The sequence below is a fragment of the Euphorbia lathyris genome, chromosome 2, assembly GCF_963576675.1.
Source record: "Euphorbia lathyris chromosome 2, ddEupLath1.1, whole genome shotgun sequence".
Lineage (NCBI taxonomy): Eukaryota > Viridiplantae > Streptophyta > Magnoliopsida > Malpighiales > Euphorbiaceae > Euphorbia > Euphorbia lathyris.
This window is the reverse complement of record NC_088911.1, coordinates 78,424,028-78,444,000: the sequence shown is the minus strand read 5'-3', so window position 1 is coordinate 78,444,000 and position 19,973 is coordinate 78,424,028. Positions and strand designations below refer to the sequence as shown.

The window sequence follows — 19,973 nt, the reverse complement described above, 5'->3', positions numbered from 1 at the left end:
AAATAAAACCCTTGTGGTTTCACTAATTTTCAGATAAAGGATTGTGGTTTACTTTTTGTCAAAACGAGGATTGAGGTTTTTAACTTTAACAAAATAAGGATTTTTTCGATTGATACTATTAAAATCACCTTTGACGACTTCGAAAATGACATATTTTAAGAACTATTAATATTCTAAGCAACTTTAATTCTTCAACTTTTTTATTTTGAGATTGTTTAGATGATGTTTGGTAAAGAGAGAGAAAGTTAGTGTTTAGAGAGAGAAAGTTCCAAAAAAGATGATTTTCGAAAATCGAAAATGTAGTTCCATAGAAAATATGACATTGAACAACTTTAATTCTTGAAAATTTTCATTTTCAGGTCGTTAAAGATGGTTTTAATAGATTTAATCCAAGTTTGAAACCCTCAATCCTCGTTTTGACAAAAAGTAAACCACAGTCCTTTATCTGAAAATTAGTGAAACCACAGGGGTTTTATTTGAACTTTACCCATAATTTAATTGATAATATTGGACATTAATAAACTTATAATAATAATAATGATGGTTCTAATAAATTTAATAATATCAATAATAAATAAATAAATATATTATTAAAGATAAAACTAAATTGAATATCAAATAAAAGCTCGGTTTGATAAAATTTTGGCTCGATAAAAGCCTATAAAATTAAATAAAAATGAGTCTAATTTAAATTAAAAAAACAAATTACATACAAACACAAATTTACATATAATTTAAAGCCTATGAAATCAAATACAAATTTTTATATGAATACAAACTCTTAACTTTTTATTCTAATTAAGGGTTAAAGTGTAAAAATATCCCTAACGTTTTGGGTCATGGGTAATTTTACCTCTAACATCTAAAATGGTGCAATTTTATCCCTAACATTGATAAATTCGATAAATTTGAGTGCAATTCCTAATTTTTAAATATGCAAGCATACTTTAGTTTTAATTTTTTTATTAAACGATATATACTTTAATAAACTATCATTTCTTGACTATCATTTCTTAACTTTTATCTAATTTATAGATAATGATAAACTATAAATAATAATAAAAATAAATAATAATAAATTAAATAATAATAATTATTATAATAAATTATATATAAATAATTATAATATAATAAATAAGGATAAATTACTGAATACTGAAACTGAATACTGAAACTGGATGCTGAAACTGAATTCTGAAACTGAATGCTGAACTGAACTGAACTGAACTGAATTGAACTGAACTGAACTGAATTGAATTGAACTGAACTGATTGTTACTGAAATTAAGTGATAAAGAACAGGGCCTAATTGAAATCTTTATCAATAGTCACTACTACAGGCTTACCATATAAATTCTCCCTGTTAGTCTCATTTCATGTCTATTTTTTATGGTATAGATTATTAATCCAAATATCTTACTATTAAGAATTGCTCTCAATTCTGGAGAAATTTCCTCTCAATTCTGTACGTTTTCTACCTTAGAAATTTCATTTACAAATGGTTCATCTGCTAATAGCATCTCCAATAGTTAACACATTATGCTAAAATACAATAGTATTTTATTTATTAACCCATCCATGTTATTTTTGATAACTTTTGTTAAACAAAATACTCTAATATAAACAACTTTAAAAGTTGACAATATGATCCTGCAAATTATTACTTTATATAAAATGTATTTTAATTATAAATCTTATGATACAAATGGACCAACAGTAAGCAACTAAATTAATGATTATATTATTAAATTAAACAAATTAATGAAAAAAATTGATCTTAATAATAGTGAGACTTTTTGCTCGAGGTATTTAAAATATCATACATTCAATTTCATTTGAGATACTACTATACCATTGCATCCTATAATTAAGGTGTTTGTTTACCTCCTTTTAATATTCGGGTTGTCTTTTCACTTAAAAAATGAAAGTTTTAAGTATTTGATTAAAAACATTTTGTTTGTCTTTTATATGTGAAAAACATGTTTTTATAAAAGTAGGAAATCCATACTTTTTAAAAAAATCTTTTTTTTCTAACATCAAACAACATGTAAAACAAATATGTCCTTAATATTGCTTTTTGTTAAAAAAGAATTAGGATTAATTTTAAAAAAATCAATGTGTTTTCATGTGTTTTTATGTTTTTTCATATTAGTCTTTATATTTTTTTTCGGAGCAAAAGAAACCACGTGGTTTGCTCCGTTAGCAAAATCGTGGAATCTGGCATCACTCCTCAAATGAGATGACGTGGCCAAGGGCAATATTGTCTTGAAAAATTGAGCTATATATAGGCCCTAACATGGTCAATATTTTTAGTTTCCCTATTTCACAAATTTCTCCGTCCCTAATCTCGAATTCCTCCAAATTGATTCAAATCACTAAATCCTAACTCCCAAATCTCTTCAAATCAGCGATCCTTTAATAAACGAAACCAATGTGTTCATAAATCGTATCTCCCTTCGATTCACACAGCTAGACATCCAAAAATCGATTTAGTTTCTAACTTTCCTAGCATATGAAAATCAATTTGTTGTGCAAGGAGTTCGACCTTGAATTCTTCGAATTAAAACACAATAAATGTGCAGTGGCAGGATGCTCACTGTTACTGCGATCTTAAAGCACTAAGAAAAACATTCATATACAAAGATTAACATGGGAATGAGGTATGCTGGTAGTTGTAGATACCCAAATAAAAATGCATATAGATATTTTGAATGAATTGACCCACCGATATGTCTTAGAGGAAGAAAAGTTTTGCAAGAGATGAGGCATAAAATCAACATTTGTGAGGATGAAATAAAGGAATGTCGTGCTGGTGAGGTTGAATTAAAAAGGTTTCTAAAGCATAATAAGAACTATACCATAAGCGTTATATAAGATACACATCACCATGTGGTGTTCTTATAAGCGGATCGATCCAGTGCTTACTGTTCTATAAGCCTAAGTGCCTTTAGTTTGACATCTTATGTCTATGACCGGTGAAACACCATCACAACCAAGGCACACACTATTCTTTAGTTGATTATCGTTTCCAGGATAACAAGAGACTGAGGATCATTTAATATAGTATCTAATCGCACCATGGTTTCACCTGTTCAGGTCCCGAGTCCTCTAAACAATGGAGATGTGGGAACCTGCGATGGCCTTCGGAGTTCGGGCTTCACCTGCATGGGGAACGGTCACTGGGGACACTCTGACGCACAAGTCTGTATTAACTCTAGAGAGAGTCTTAAGTAGAGAGAGAGAGAGAGAGAGAGAGAGAGAGAGAGAGAGAGAGAGTAAAATAGTCAGACCTTTTTATTGTGGATTGATGGCCTTTATATATAGTCTTCTGATTGCGTCCGGGCTGCCCCATGGGTTTGTACTTCCTAGACCGGCTTCTCAAAGGGTGTTTGGGTTAGGTTAAGTGGGCTTGACCCACATTCCTTATCAGTATCTAATCGCATCATGGTTTCACTTGTCCGGGTCCTCAACCCTCTAAGCATGTGCAGATCACTATATTAGGACACTCTATTAAGTTGTTTTGCACAAATAATGGACATAATATATTATTTCTTCTTATTATTGATAAGATGTCAGAAAAAACGCCCCGAGACTAGGACATACACGAAACAAAGGTCTTAAAATTTCTCATCCACAATCTACTTTATTGTTTTGTGATAATGTCTTAGCAATGCATATAGCCAAAAATGATTTTTTCATAAAAGAACAAAATATCTGGAGATAGATTGCCATTTTGTCAAGCAAAAGTTCAATCTAGCATAGTGAAACTGCATCCAGTTTCATCCTCAAATCCACTTGCAAATTGTTTTACAAGGCCACTTCATGCTCCGACGTTCAAGACATTTCTTTGTATACTTGATATTCACCAATTAATGCCAAATTGATGGGAGACGTTGAGATATTAGAACATAAATTGTTCCAAGTTAGTTATGCTTGAATTAGTTAATGAAATTAATTGACTATAGTCGTCTGTTAGTTAACTGTAGTCAGTTGTAACTGTTGTTTTTATTCTTTATTTATTTTATATAAGAAGACACAGGAATTTTCACATGCACCTTTGCTTATTCACTGTTAGATATAAGCTTATTAAATCTAAGCCTTAGGATGCTTTGAATCTCCACCTTAGGATTCTAATAAGCCTAGATCTAACGGTGAATGAGCAAATTGTACATACTCATTAAGGTGCATCACTACAAGAAAAATGTTAGTTAATGACTAATGTTTAGGACTGAATGAAAACAGTCATTAATTAAAGACTAACATGAGTAGTTAAATATATTATTAGCTGGTAATTCTATAAAAAGATGGACCCCAGCTTTAATGCACACTCTAGCTACTACATCCAATCTTTAAAGACCACAATTTAAGTCAGTAGATTTATTCTATTAAAATTAAACAAAAACAAATTATTTATTAAAAAAATTAAAAACAATTTAAGACACTTTAATGCCCACTCAGGCTCTGTTCTTTATCGCTGAAAAAAACTGAACTGAACTGAACTGAACTGAATTGAATTGAACTGAACTGAACTGAACTGAATACTGTTGAATACTGAACTGAATTTAACTGAATACTACTGAATACTAAACTTAACTGAATGCTACTGAACTTAACTGAATGCTACCGAACTTACCCGAACTTAACAATAATGATGATATTAGACTTTAAAATAATTTTCATGATAATATTGGACATTAATGAACTTATAATAATAATAATGGTTCTAATAAATTTAATAATATCAATAATAAATAAATATATTATTAAAGATAAAACTAAATTGAATATCAAATAAAAGCCCGGGATGATAAAATCTTGGCTCGATAAAAGCCTATGAAATTAAATAAAAATAAGTCTAATTTAAATTAAAAATACAAATTACATACAAACACAAATTTATATATAATTTAAAGCCTATGAAATTAAATACAAATCTTCATATGAATACAAACTCTTAACTTTTTATTTTAATTAAGGGTTAAAGTGCAAAAATAACGTTTTGGGTCAGAAGTAATTTTACCTCTAACGTCTAAAATGGTGGAATTTTATCCCTAACATTGATAAATTGGATAAATTTGAGAAATAATTCATAATATGGATGCAATTCCTAATTTTTAAATATGGATGCATACTTTAGTTTTTTTTTATTAAACCATATATACTTTAATAAACTATCATTTCTTGACTTTTATCTAATTTATAGATAATGATAAACTATAAATAATAATAATAAATAATGATAAATTATAGATAAATAATAATAATTATAATAAATTATATATAAATAATTATAATATAATAAATAATGATAAATTACTGAGTACTGAAACTGAATGCTGAAACTGGATGCTGAAACTGAATGCTGAACTGAACTGAACTGAATTGAATTGAACTGAACTGAACTGAACTGAACTGATTGTTACTGAAATTAAGTGATAAAGAACAGGGCCTCAATCCCCTCTTCAAATCACCTCATCGACAGTTCCTCTCTCCAACCCTAGTTCTTCTGTTCGCCGCCCTCTTTCAATCTCCTTCACTCGCTTGTTGCTGGTTAAATTCCTACCTCTCGATCCCCTCTTCTAATCTCCCTCACTTCGCCATTGTAGCTGCTGGAGACTCTAGCTGCTGACACCAGAGGAGGACGAGAGATTGATTAGGGTTTCTCGATCCCCTCTTCTAATCTCCCTCACTTCGAGTTTAGAGAATTTCAAGGGGACAGTGGCCAACAAGTGAGTTTTTCGGCAACAAAACGCGAGGAAGGTGAGACGAGTTAGTGACATTCATATGTTTCTTTCTCTATTCTTTTTCAATTTCTGGTCATTTGAGTCATTTTTGTTTACAGATCTCAAATTGAATTCAAGTGGCTATGAAGAAGATCAGAGTGTATGATTCCAACAGCAGCACTTCAAGGATCTTTCCAGAATCAATCTGCAGATATGCTCTTCTCGGGTATTGTTTTTATGTGTGAAAAACCTAACTATAGAGAATGGTGGGGGTTCTGCAGTCTGCAACTCTAGAAACTCTCCTTAAAGAGGCTATTCATGTTAATTTCTGTATCATCCTTTCCTTTTGTTCGTTGTGTGTTTGTCTTGGTAGGTTTGATTGTTTAGTTATTTGCATTCCTTATTATGGTTTGTTGCTTTGTATGTGTGTTTAGAGTTAATTTGAGCAGTTTGAGCTTGTATCGGTGGAGGATTGATTAAGTTGAAGAGAAGTTTATAAGTATAGTAACTGATATAGGTGTTCTGCCTTTTCTGTCATATAATGAGTATGTGAATAGTGCTTCAGAGACTGCTCTTTTGCTTCTTCTGTGTGGAATTTAAATGCTTGAGCTGGAATTACTCATCTTTACTTAGAAATAACACCTTCATATTGGGACAGGATTATTTACAAAAAGGAAAGAGAGTAATAATTCAATGGAACGTGAGAATTTGAAGATGCAGGCAAGCATTGGGGTCAATTCAGTTGATGCATAGCATGTTTGGAAAGAGAGGTAAGTGTACTGAACATGGAGCTCAAGTGCAATTATTGGTCGAGTGAATTATATGTACAATTGATACAAGTTCAAGCCATGACATGCATTCATGCTCATTGTCATTGCCCTGCAATGTCATGTGCGTATGCACACACACAAAGGCTGCTTCTTTCTCTGTTTCTTACCTTAATTACAAGTGAAATGTGGAGTTGGGAGACGGTTTGAGTGATGTCTGAAAAACTTGTCTGCTTGTTTCATACCTTTAGTTTGTAGAACAGTTTGAGTTTGTACATTTCATAAACGGATTAAGTTCACTTATATTGCTTGCTATAATCGTCTACTTGGAGCCTGATTGCTACTCTATGGTTAATTTTTTTTTCGCCTTTTTATACACTGTCATTACTACAAACCAGGAGGCTCCAAATTTGATAGATGAAAACAGTAAACGTTTAGGACCTTTTATTGATGGAATTTCTCTGTTTTTTCATATTAGTTATATAGGTTAGTTGCTGATATATTTTCATTTACAATTTTTCAGATGTCGGGAATATGAGAAGAGGAAAGAAGAAAATGATACGAAGGTATGTGAAATGGACATAATAGCATAAAAAATAGTGCTTTTTAAATGCATAAATTCATATAAACATGAGTCGATGCATTGCAGGTAACAAAGCTTAAGAAAGAGTTGGCGGACGTTAAATTAAATGCAAGTAAACGGCTTTTGGCAGATCCAACGGCATTGGATCTTATGAAGGAGGAAAAAAAGGTAAATATATGTAAGATCACATCTGTAGCTTTCCAATCAATTCTTTTATTTGTTTGGACTAAATTTTTCATTCAATAAGCTAACTTTTCTCTTTAAAACACAGACATACTGACCGTTCTTTTTGCACTAAATGGAATTTAAATCCTACATAACTGGATAGTCCTAAAGGAGCTTAATGTGTAAAAAAATGATAAATTAATGTCTTGGTTTAAGAGAGTAGGGTTAATGTGTTAAAAAATAATTGATGGGGGCTTAATATCTCCATTTGTTGCTCTTTCCGTAATAGATTTCTTGACTAAGTTTTCTTTATAAATGATTATTTGTATCATTTTGGTGTTGTTATCCTATTATGATCTTTATTTCAAAACTATCTTTTGGAGGGGGTAGCAGATAATGCCCTGGAAAAAAGAACTGAATAACATAAACTCCTACTTTTCTTCACTATTTTGTAACTAGATACAGCTAATTATAATACTGTAATTAAAGTTAATTATATGGTGTAATTTTGGCAGATGGAAGAAGTTGGAGGAAACAAATTTCGAAGAGTTGAAGCACCAAATGAACTACATGTAATGTGCATAGGAGACGTGTACATAGTTATATGTCATGAGTCTTCAATTATCGCAGGAAACAATATTTCAGTTATAGGCTTCATCTCGTAGAGAAAGTGTGCATGAACAGGTTGACAGTATTTTCATGAAAAATGTGTGTGCTTACTTGCACAATCTCTATTTGGCTTTCTAATTACAAATGTTCTTATGGTTATCACATATATGAAAATATCATTTAGAACTTCACTCACCACAAATTGCCAAATCTAGTCATCACATTTGTTGTTTTTAAGAGTTGCTGGTGCATTTTATCTTAATAGAAGTTGTTTATTTTTATGTTTTGTTTGTTTTCATTCAAAATCATGTGCCTTTTCCCATGAAAAGACTTAGTTTTTAGAATGATGTGATATAAATTTCAATAGTTTGATTATGCATTAGACATTTATGTTTTTGTTATTTTTGATATTGAGAAAGAACTCTCTTCAATCCAAAATTAATTATATTTTTAGCAAATTAATTAATTATAAACAAATAAGAAAGAATAGACCGTTTTGCGACGGAATAATTGGTCATAAATATCATCAATTCTGTCCCTAAAGTAAGGGTTGGAACTATATCCGAAGCAAGGTTAGCAACCGCATTTTCTTGGTTTGCGACTGAATATTTAGTCAGTAAGTTAACGACTAATCTTTATGACCATGTGATGTTAGTTGTAAAGTTAGCGACCACATCAAATAAATCGTCAGTAACACGTTACCAACCAGGTAGTTACTGACCAAATATATTCCGTCGGTAACTCATGAAATTTAGTCGGTAAACGTTTTTAGGGACTGAATTGTGACTGAATTTTCAGTCCCTAACTGTTGATTTTCTTGTAGCGCATGTGATCAAGACTGAGAGAAGACATATGCTTATTTGCAATTTGCTTAAGCAAAACTCTCTATTGTAATTCTTCATTCATTTCATTAAGGGTGTTAACGAGCCATACCGATAGTTAACTTGTGTAGGTTGGACATTGGCTTGTTCATATTCCGAGCCAAGCTTTATCGAGTTTTGACGAGTTTTAACCAGATTCATCATACATCCGTAGAATAAGTAGTATAAAAGATAAAAAGAACACTGTAACATACTCTACACGAGTTTAAACGATTAAAAAAATCATCTATCATGATTAAGCTCCAAATATAATAGCTGCTACTGGTGGTCAAAGAAGACAAACTCACTGATCGCATATGAGATTATTACCGACGTGGTTGCTTATGAATAGTAGATGCTAGTGTTACTCTGCAGATGACAAAATAGAGAGAGAACTTGGAGAGAGGCATAAACTAATTAGTCTTTAGGATTTTTATTTTGAACTTGGATTTCATAATGTTTGGACTAGCCAAATTCCCAAAGCACTCGGTAAGTGTATTTTTTATGGGCCTTGTGAGTTGACTAGATAAGAGTTACAGTTTTTTCACCGGGTCATTAATTATATTATTTAGAATTACAAACTACTAAAATATATAGCAATTAAAAAATAATTGAGCATATTCGCGAGCATTCGAACCGAGCTTAAAGAAACTCAGACTCAGCTCATTAATGTTTCGAGCCTATCATGATTCACGAGTAGTTTGTAAGCTACCTTGATATTTTTATACTTTATCTTTGGGAAAAGTGCCAAATTTAACCTTAATGTTTCAAGCGAAGTGCATATTTAGCTCTAACGTATGAAATGATGCAAATTTAACCCTAACGTTTCCAAGCAATATAAATTTTAACCATGTGCTATCGAATTTTTGAAATTATTGGGTTTCCTGTTATTTAACTTACATCGTACATACCAAACAAATTTGTTAGTAATAGACTAAATATCTTACTTATATTTGATGTTTGGAAGGTATGAAGTGATAATTAATACCGATCAAACAGTTTTTTTTTTATTATTTTCGATAATGTAGCGCTAAAATTGGTCTTGCTTGTAAACATTAAAGGATTAAATTTGCAACATTTTATATATTAAGGTTACATCCTCCTTTAAAACCTTATGATTAAATTTATTCTTTATCCTTTTCTTATTGCAATTACTTATTGAAATTAATTTAACTTTGTGATAACAAAGGGGAACAAGGGATAATGTTGATGATTTAATTAATAATAACCATGTCGCTTATCATTCTTACAATTAATTAATTGTTTCAGACATCTACAATGTGCTGCTAAAAAAATAAAGATGTAGTGCTGCTATGCATTGCCAATTAGAAGTCAACTAGTTGACCTTTTGGTTTAATGCTATATATATAGTGTGGATGGCCTAATCTCATCCTGAAACGCCACTCAAACCCCCCTGCAGCATCAAAATTCTCAATACTTGCTTAAATTATAAATATCAGAAAACAAAATGACGATATATAATGGGGTCAATTGAAATCTATGTTGAATATTATCATTAAATCAGTTGAAGCACATAACAAGATATAGTGGAAGACTCGTGTGTTGTGTAAGGAGGAGTTTGATCATAGGCAAACTCAACCTCAAGTATTAACAAGGCTACGATGAGGCATGGACAAGGAATGATGAATAGAATATATCTATATATGTTAAAGGTGGAGGTTGAGTTAGTATAAGGAACATTATAGGGGACATGAATACTTTGACATTGGATCTCCACCATCCCCTAGGTCAGTATTCGACATAGCACTTAATGAGTCCCGACAATGACCACTTAATAGACTTGACTTCAAGGTGTTTTTTTTTTGTACTGATTAAGCGATCCATCCTAGTCCGGCCATTAGAGACTAGGAGAGTCAGACATACGTCCTTCATGAAGGACGGCGAATTCTCCATAGAGGGGAATTCTATCGACACTATGAGCTCTGAGATAGCCCATAGTGCGTACCATTTTGATGATCCGTGAAACCAAACCGGGCCGAATCATAAACACGGGCCCAACCTATACTTAGGCCCATGGTTCAAGATCAAACGGGCTCCGAATAAAGGAAGCGGGTAAAACGAGTAACCGCCCCGAAATCCTAAACGGAGCATTAAACCTCCCACTCAAAACAAACGAGACCACGTTTGTAGCCACGTAAGGGACGTGGCCTGGAAAGAGTAACCGCCCCCGGCGGTTACCTAGGAACACTTATAAAAAGGACATAGAAGCAAATGGGGAGGTACGTACACATCTTTTCCCCACAATACCAGTATCAATTTACCAACCTTCCCATAAAACTGACTTGATCGTCGGAGAGTTTTCCCGGAGATCCTGTCTCCGGTTCTGTTTTGCAGGTAACCGCGGTGAAGATCATCGAATCGAATCTAGCAGGTTATCATTGGTGCGGTGAGCGTGGACCTTTTTTACCAACATTTGGTTAAAGGTACCCTAAGAACATGTCAGAACCATCACGAACGGCCGGAGTTACAACCAGATCAGCTAATACGAACTCAAGAGGTCCACGGCAGCCTGCGAGTACACAGCCTGTGGTACCCAGCTCGTCGAATCCTTCAGGGCAGTTGAGTCCCTTATTGGAGGTCCAAGTGCAAACTGAGATGGAGATGTCTAATAGCGATTTTGTACAAATGGCAGGACAGGTCTTGGCTTCGAATATGAGCCAAGCGGCTGGGGATCGAATGATTAGTTTGTTAACTGCAATCGCTGAACACAATTCCGCCGTAACGGCTGCCCCTCAAGAACCTGTTGTCATCTCCACACAACAACCAACTATTCCTGCCATATCTACGCTTCCACAGCCATCTCGAGAGCCAAATCGGATGAGTCAGAGTAGTCGCATGACACCACATAGCCATCCAGACCACTACTCACACCAAGATCCTATTATGACGATCCATCCGACCTGGCAGTCATCCCAACCAATGCCAGGAATGCAAGGAATTCTTCCGCTACGACAAACGGAACCCTTTGACCACGGACATTCAGGGTTGATGACGTCTGGAGGGAATATGTCTGGGCGGGCGCATACTTGAAACTTTGATCCTATAACTGGACAGCGGTTAGCCCCACGGCGAGAACAAGTGACGACACAGTATGGCGGGTGGACGTCACCCAGAATTCATCAGCAACGGATGGAAGAAGTTCGGCGGGAACCCAATACTGAATTGGAAGATCAACTGCGAAGCATGATGGAGCGGATGGGATACACACCTAGGGCAAGAGCAGCGGTGCAGAGTGATTCGCCTTTTGCCCCATCATTGCGAGAATTTATTCCAGATCACAGAATAAAAGCACCGGCGATACCTAAATATTATGGGGATCCAAATTCTGACCCTGAGGCGCATGTCAGAAACTATAGAGAGTTGATGGATGTTGCAGGAGCAAGCGAAAGCATAATTTGTCGATTGTTCTCGACCACTTTGGGAGGAGCAGCATCCGATTGGTTTCGGTCCCTACCAACTGAATCTATTCACAACTGGAATCAATACAGTCGTGATTTCTGTGCAAAGTTCGTGGGCTGTAAAGCAGCGGATGTGACGGATAGGCAGCTGAAGGAGATCAAACAGAGAAACTATAATTCCCTAAGGGAATTTGTAGTCGCATTCAATGATATTCTGGTGCGGTTACAGAACCCAGATATCGTGAGCATTCGCAACATCATGGCGGATGGAACCACAGATTGGAGCATGCGGGAGGAAATCATCCGCAATAAACCACGCACAGTGGCTGAACTCATGAAGATAGCAAAAGAATTTATGGAAGTGGACGATGTTAACAGGGAGCATAGAGCTCAAACCCGGCGAGAAAGAGATGCGGCTAGATCCACCTCGGACAATCGCCGCCATCAAGGCCAAGCATATTCTAAGGGTAATCTGGTTCGAAAAGGCGATCGTTCCTTTAAAGGGGGGGGGGGATATCAAACACCATTGAACACGACTCGTCATGAGGTGTTACTTTGGATTGAAAAAAACCCTCTGAAAAAGGATGTGCAGTTTCCTAAGGCGAAAGGTCGAACCAATTTGGGGCGATATCCTAACAAATATTGCAGGTTCCACAGATTGAACGGCCATGACACGAACGATTGCTATGAATTGAAGAAGGAGATTGAAAAGCTGATTGAGAGGGGCAAACTGAGTCAATTCATTAGAAAAGAAACGATTGATGAGAAAGCAACGCTCCAGCATGAGGTAGAAGCAAGGCCAGAAAAAAAGCAGAAAAAAGGGGTGATTAACGTGATAGCAGGCGGGATCTATGAGCCTCCAACAAAAAGGGCTCGCCGTGAACAGCGAAAAAGCAACACGCGTAGGGGGGATGCCCTCAATTACTCATTTGCGCGAATCACAGAGCCGCATGCGGATGCTTTGGTGATTACGATGGCCATTGAAGGATGGGACGTTAAGCGGGTCCTTATTGATACAGGCAGTTCTTGCAATGTCATTACTCGAACTGCATTCAACAAGTTGGGAATTAACGACGAGCGAGTGGAACATACGTTCATGGATGTAACTGGTTTTGGAGGTCAATCATCTCAAACAAGTGGACAGGTGGTGTTGGAGACAGAAATGGGCGACAAGAATCTAAAATGGCGAGGTGATCTAGAATTTGCAATTGTTGATCTCCCATTGGCCTACAACATAATTCTGGGGTGTCCGTTCCTGTCGGAAACGGAGTCGCTCATCTCAATGAAGCATTTGACATTGCATTTGCCAACACACCAAGGGCGAGTCATTGTTGAAGGAGATCAACTTATATCTCAACAAGCTTATACATTGTCACTTGAACCGAAGCCAGATGGAGAGGATAAAGTTGATGAGAAGTTGCCGGCTGAAGCGTTAGGAGAAACAGAACTATTTGCCATCTCAAATGATAAGAACGTGCGGATAGCGACAGGACTTCCAAAGGAAACGAAGAAAGCCATTACCGAGGTGTTGATCCAATGCGAGTCGGCATTCGCCGCTCCGAATGAAGTGCTGAAGGGGATAAGTCCAGATATAGCAACCCATCGTTTGAATGTGGACAAAGGTGCAACCCCAGTGCGACAGAAAAAGAGAGGACATGCTCCAGAACGGCAGAAGGTGATTGAAAAAGCAGTGGCGGATTTGCTAGAATCAGATGCAATTCGAGAAGTCACCTATCCGGAGTGGCTAGCCAATGTGGTGCTAGTCAAAAAGCCAAATGGAACGTACAGAATGTGCGTCGACTTTAAAGATCTGAATAAAGCTTGTCCGAAGGATATGTATCCGCTACCTAACATTGATATATTGGTAGATGGGACTGCGGGATTTGAAGCTTTATCGTTCACCGACGTGAAATCCAGTTACCACCAGATACCAATGGAGAAGGCGGATGAGATCAAGACGTCGTTCATAACTCATCAGGCGACTTATTGCTTCAAGGTGATGCCCTTTGGATTGAAAAATGCGGGAGCAACATATCAACGGATGATGAACAAGATATTTTCAGACAAATCAGGCGAGAACTTCTCGATTTATGTAGATGACATGATCATTAAAAGCAAGAAGATGCAAGACCACCCGCAGGATATTAAAGAAATCCTAGAAGTACTGATCAAATATGGCCTCAAATTGAACCCAGAGAAATGCACGTTTGGAGCAAGAGCAGGAAAGTTCCTGGGTTTCATTGTTAGCGGCAAAGGAGTTGAGGCGAATCCTGAGAAGGTTAAAGCAGTGATGGAGATGAAACACCGAGGAACATAAGAGAAGTACAGAGACTGAACGGGCGGTTGGTGGCATTAGGGCGATTCATATCATGCTCAGCTAGGAGATGTCTACCTTTCTACAATGCCATCAAAAAATCTAAGTCCTTTGAATGGACGTCGGATTGTCAAGAAGCATTTGAGGGGATAAAGCGATTACTATGCTATCCGCCCTTAATGAGCAGGCCAGAGGATGGAGAAGATTTATTTCTTTACGTATCCATCACCAGTATGGCGATATGCACGGTGATGGTGCGGGAAGAAGAGGGGCAACAATATCCAGTGTACTATGTGAGCAAAGTCTTGAAAGACGCAGAACTTCGGTATTCAAGGTTAGACAAAATGGCCCTCGCGGTGATAACCACGGCGGCTAAGTTAAAGCCATACTTTCAGGCGCATACTATCATTGTGAGAACTGGAATTCCAATGCGAAAGGTACTATAGAAACCTGACGCATCCGGCCGATTAATGGAGTGGTCAATTCGGTTGGGAGAGTTCGATATTCGCTACGAAGGAAGACCAGCTCTAAAAAGTCAAGTACTTGCCGATTTCGTGAATGAGTTCACATGGGATGAAGACGAATGTCCAAAAGCACAAAAAGAAGAATGGAGTATGTTCACAGATGGGGCATTGTCCACAGATGGAGCTGGACTGGGAGTCGTCATTAAGGGACCGGATGTTATTCGCCTGTACTATGCGGCAAAGTTAACATTCGAAACTACCAATAATGCCACGGAGTATGAAGCAATGATATGCGGATTGAAGTTGCTTAATGAAATTACGCCAGAAAGAGTGGTCATCTACAACGATTCTAAACTCATGATAAATCAGATCACAAAAAATTATCTAGTGAAACAGGAGGATCTGGTCAAGTACCATCAGGTGGTCGGCAGACTGACGCAGGAGTTAACAAACAAGGGAGTCGTTTGGGAAATGGTGCATGTTCCGAGAGGCCAGAACACAAAGGCTGACGAGTTGGCAAAAGCAGCGGCGAGTAGAGAACCATGGAGTCAAAAAGCATGCAATTTGGAAATAAGGTCAGCACCAGCATTCAAAGTCGATCAGATTATGGTCATCGAAGAGCTGGAAGATGATGAAGATTGGCGGATGCCCATCCGCCAATATCTGGAACATGGAGATTTGCCGGTTGATAAAAGCTTAGCCAGAAAACTAATTGGACAGTCAGCGAGATACTCAATTCGAGATGGAACTTTATACCGGAAATCATATACATGTCCATGGTTGAAATGTATTAGCCGCAATGAAGGAGACTATGTACTGCGAGAACTCCATGAAGGAATTTGTGGCGCACATGAAGCATCCGCGGCGTTGGCAAGAAAAGTCAAGTTGATGGGATATTATTGGCCAAAGGTGGTGGAGGATTCCCAGAAGATGGTAGCGGAATGTCACAGCTGTCAAATCCATGCGAATGAAAAGCATGTTCCCGGAGCCGAACAAGTCACTATAATGACGGCGTGGCCATTCGCAACATGGGGGATCGATATAGTGGGCCCGTTCCCAGAAACGACAAAGAAAAGGAAGTACTTGATAGTCGCAGTCGACCACTTCAGCAAATGGGTAGAAGCGGAGGCAGTAACCGCTCAAACACCTGAGTGAATGATCGAGTTCTTACGAGAGAACATTATCATGCGGTTTGGAATCCCACAAACGCTTATAACTGATAATGGCACCCAGTTCAACTGTGTAAAATTCAAAGCATATTGCGAAAGCATGGGGATCAAAAATCATTTTTCTTCTGTAAATCATCCCCAATCGAATGGTATGACAGAGGTTACCAACAGGGCCATGATTCAGGGAATCAAGAAGCGGCTAGGCGATAAAAAAACATGTTGGGCGGATGAGATACCTCATATGCTATGGGCATACAGAACTTATGTAAAGGCAATAACAGGCGAAACACCTTTCTCGCTGGTTTATGGAGCCGAAGCAGTCCTGCCTGTTGAAATCAAGTCGCCTACAGATCGGATAATTTATTATTGTGACACCCAAAATCCTATCAACATTAGAGATGCATTAGATTCTGTAGAAGAACGAAGAGAAAAAGCTTACATGCAAATGGCATGCATTAGATTCTGTAGAAGAACGAAGAGAAAAAGCTTACATGCAAATGGCAGTGTACCGCAATAGAATCAAGAAGTATCATGACAGAAGGGTGCGAAAGGTGATAATCAACGAGAGCGACTTGGTCTTGAAAAAAGCGGATAAAATACAATCCAGAAAAGGCAAAGGCAAATTAGGCGTCAACTGGCTCAGGCCTTACAGGGTATCCAAGAAGCTGGGACCATCGACTTTTGAAATAGAAGAAATGAGCGGAAAAAAGCTCCCGCGCACCTGGAATCTAGAGAATCTACGCCTATATAAACAGGCCGAGTAGTTCAGGGAAATGACGAGTACTCTTTTTCCTTTTATGAGTTTTTCCCACTGGGTTTTCTGATAAAAGGTTTTAATGAGGCTTTGATCCCGCACAGTTTGTATACCCATGTAACAAGAAGTCTTTTTTCTTTATTAATAAAGATATTCAATTGTTGCATCATTCGCAAAACCTTATGTTTAATCTTAAACACACATAAATGTGTTGCCTATTAAAGAAAGGCGGATGCATGATTACGCATCATTCGCAAAACCTTATGATTAACCTTATGATTATTTTTGAAAGAAAAATTATAAGGCATAAAATTAAGCGAATAAACGAGTACTCAAAAAATTGCGAAAAGGGTCTGGCCACCCTAATGAAAACAAAACTAACTACGAAAAATTACAAGTATGAAGTCGGCAAGAGGCAAGGGTCACATACGAAAATAACCGGCATTAAAGCGACGAAGGATAAAACAACAATTGCACATATATGAAAACGGCGGCAAGGTCGCTCGGTTGATATATATACTGGCAGAGACATCTTGTTCAACGTGAGAAACATCTTGTGGTGCCCCTCCTTCTACGTTCTGATTTGGGATCTCACAGCTAATTGGAGAACCATGAAAACTCTGCCAATCCAGGAGAAGTACCTCATCCATATCAGCATCCTCGGCCTCCAACTTGTCCCATTTCTCAGCTAAATCCTTTTCAGGAATGGGAACCTTGGGGCGATTAAGTACATGATCTGGATGTCCATGCTCATATGCCGCATGAATCCGCTCTCCATACCAATAGATGCGAGCACCATCATCAGCTGTGATCTCCTCGGCCCTCCTCTTTTGCATCTCCAAGGCTTCCTTGGACGAATTCAGATCATCAATGACTTTCTGAAGCTCATCGGACTTAGCCTGGAGGGATTTGAGAGCTTCCTCCTTCTCGCTCATAGCCTTCTGACATGCACCTTCAAGGACCTTTACTTTGCCTTGGACATCATCAAAAAGCGACTTCTGAGTCGCCAATTCAGTACCAAGGCTTTCCAACTCTCTAGCTCGTTCAGCATCCCTGCAGAGAGCACCCTCCGCGAAATTGATAATCTGCATATAAGACGATACGCGAATAAAAAGAGCGAATAGAGAGATGCGTTTGAAGGATAGAACATAAGTGGAAAGCAATATACCTCTATAGCTCGCTTCTCAATCCCCTCCATGGCAGTCGGAAGCGGCACCTGTTCGCGCACACGAGAAGCGGAGGGAAGTCGCCCAAGGACATTGCATATGGAAGAAACAATGTCCCTACAGGAAAAGCTCACGGCTTTACCAAAGGTTCTGGTCCACCATCCGCTGATATCAGGAATCGGCTATGGATACACAAGGAGAAGGGTCAGGAGAACACCGAAAACTGACAAGAGAAAATAAATAACGCAAGAAGAGCGAATAAATTATGATACCTCATGAAATGGGGGACCGCCCTTGGCTTTGGATGGAGTGGACGTAGATGTACCACCGACAGTCAAGGATACGGAGGTATTCTTCTTCCTAGGGCGAGAAGACTCCACATCCACATTACTCTTCCGCTTCCTATTTAAGGGAAGCTCCTCAGAAACAGAAGCGGGGCCCTGTGAAACGGAAGCAATTGGGGGGGAAGCCGCCTCAACAGAAGGAGTTGCCCCCACAGGAGAATTCGCCCCTGCAACAGAAGTTGTTCCCGCCATCCGCTTCTTCCTTCTCACCAGGGCTTTCGCTACCCGATCTGCAGCGAGTTGAGATAAAGGATCACCCCTGCAAAGGGTTAAAAGAAATCATCAACTTGGAAATAAGTTAATAGTACCTTGTACAAAAACGCGATAAGGGATATAGACAACACGATCTCCCTCGCGGTAGGCAATCGCTACTCGGCTTCTTAGCATATGGAATGCCTGATCATATGTCCATACAAAAGGAGGAGTGCTCTTCAAGAACTTTATAATATCGGATTCGTTCTTGCTGGGGTAACCAAAGTTCAAACTCTTTACATTGGGTCGGCCCCAGCAGCGAAGAAAGTTTGGATTCCCTTCATGGAACTTAATGAAGAAATAGGACTTATCCCACTCGCGGATTTTGTTCGACTTTTCATCAAAGCCGTAGTAACCGCTCTGTCGGATGAAAGTAAAGTACTCCCCCGAACTCTTGAAATGATGAAGCTTAGAGAAAATCTTGAGCGAGAGGGGAACCTCCAGACAATCCGCCAAAAATTTATCCAAGGTTAAGTCGGCCCATCCGTTGGGATGCAGTTGTCCGGGTGCGATTCCATAACCACCAAGGATGGAAGCAATCTCATCCACCAGCGGATACGTGAAACCGCAGATAATCTGGGCGATAAAAATGGTGAAATACCCCTTTGGGTAGTCGCCCGGCCCTCTATTCTCCCCGGGAATGATGGTTTCCAGACCTTGGAGCCAAGGATACTGCTCCCGCAAGTCATCAATCGTCTCGCGGCAAACTAGGCTTCCCAACCTGTCCTTTTTTGGTAATAAACGGGGAGTTGGGACAGGTGGTGGAATCAACTTCTTAGGGTCAAAACCTAGACCCTCATTAGTTGTATTCGCCAGATGGAGAAAATCGGCGGGATGGGAATCAGACCAAGGAGAGCTGGTTGAAACTTCATCAACCATCTCATCAACCTCATGAGACACCTCGCGAACGTAATTTTCGTCGAACGGTGCGAAATCGAGTTCAGGGTTCAACATATTAACGAAGAAAGACGAGCAGAAATAAGAAAAGGGTCGAACGAGTTACAAGTTGCGGAAAGGAACACTTACATGTGAAAGAGAATACAGAGAAGAACGAACGCTAAAGGGTTGACGCCGGAGAAGAAATGACGGAGAACGAAAGAACCACTTTCGAATTTTGAATATCCAGACGAAGATGAAGAGTCCCCTATAACATATGAAAAGACCCTAAATGGCTCTTGCCAAACTAAGGGGGAGGCATGTGATGATCCGTGAAACCAAACCGGGCCGAATCATAAACACGGGCCCAACCTATACTTAGGCCCATGGTTCAAGATCAAACGGGCTCCGAATAAAGGAAGCGGGTAAAACGAGTAACCTCCCCGAAATCCTAAACGGAGCATTAAACCTCCCACTCAAAACAAACGAGACCACGTTTGTAGCCACGT

General features: G+C 38.1%; 1 long non-coding RNA gene across 1 annotated transcript; it reads right to left on the bottom strand.

Annotated features, from left to right (window-relative positions):
* Window positions 1-17,788: 17,788 nt before the first annotated feature.
* LOC136218873 (uncharacterized) lies at window positions 17,789-18,383 on the bottom strand. The gene is made up of 3 exons (XR_010683960.1): window positions 18,265-18,383; window positions 17,995-18,174; window positions 17,789-17,911 (listed from the first exon to the last, which is right to left on the bottom strand). It is a non-coding gene; the product is annotated as an uncharacterized lncRNA (long non-coding RNA).
* Window positions 18,384-19,973: the final 1,590 nt, after the last annotated feature.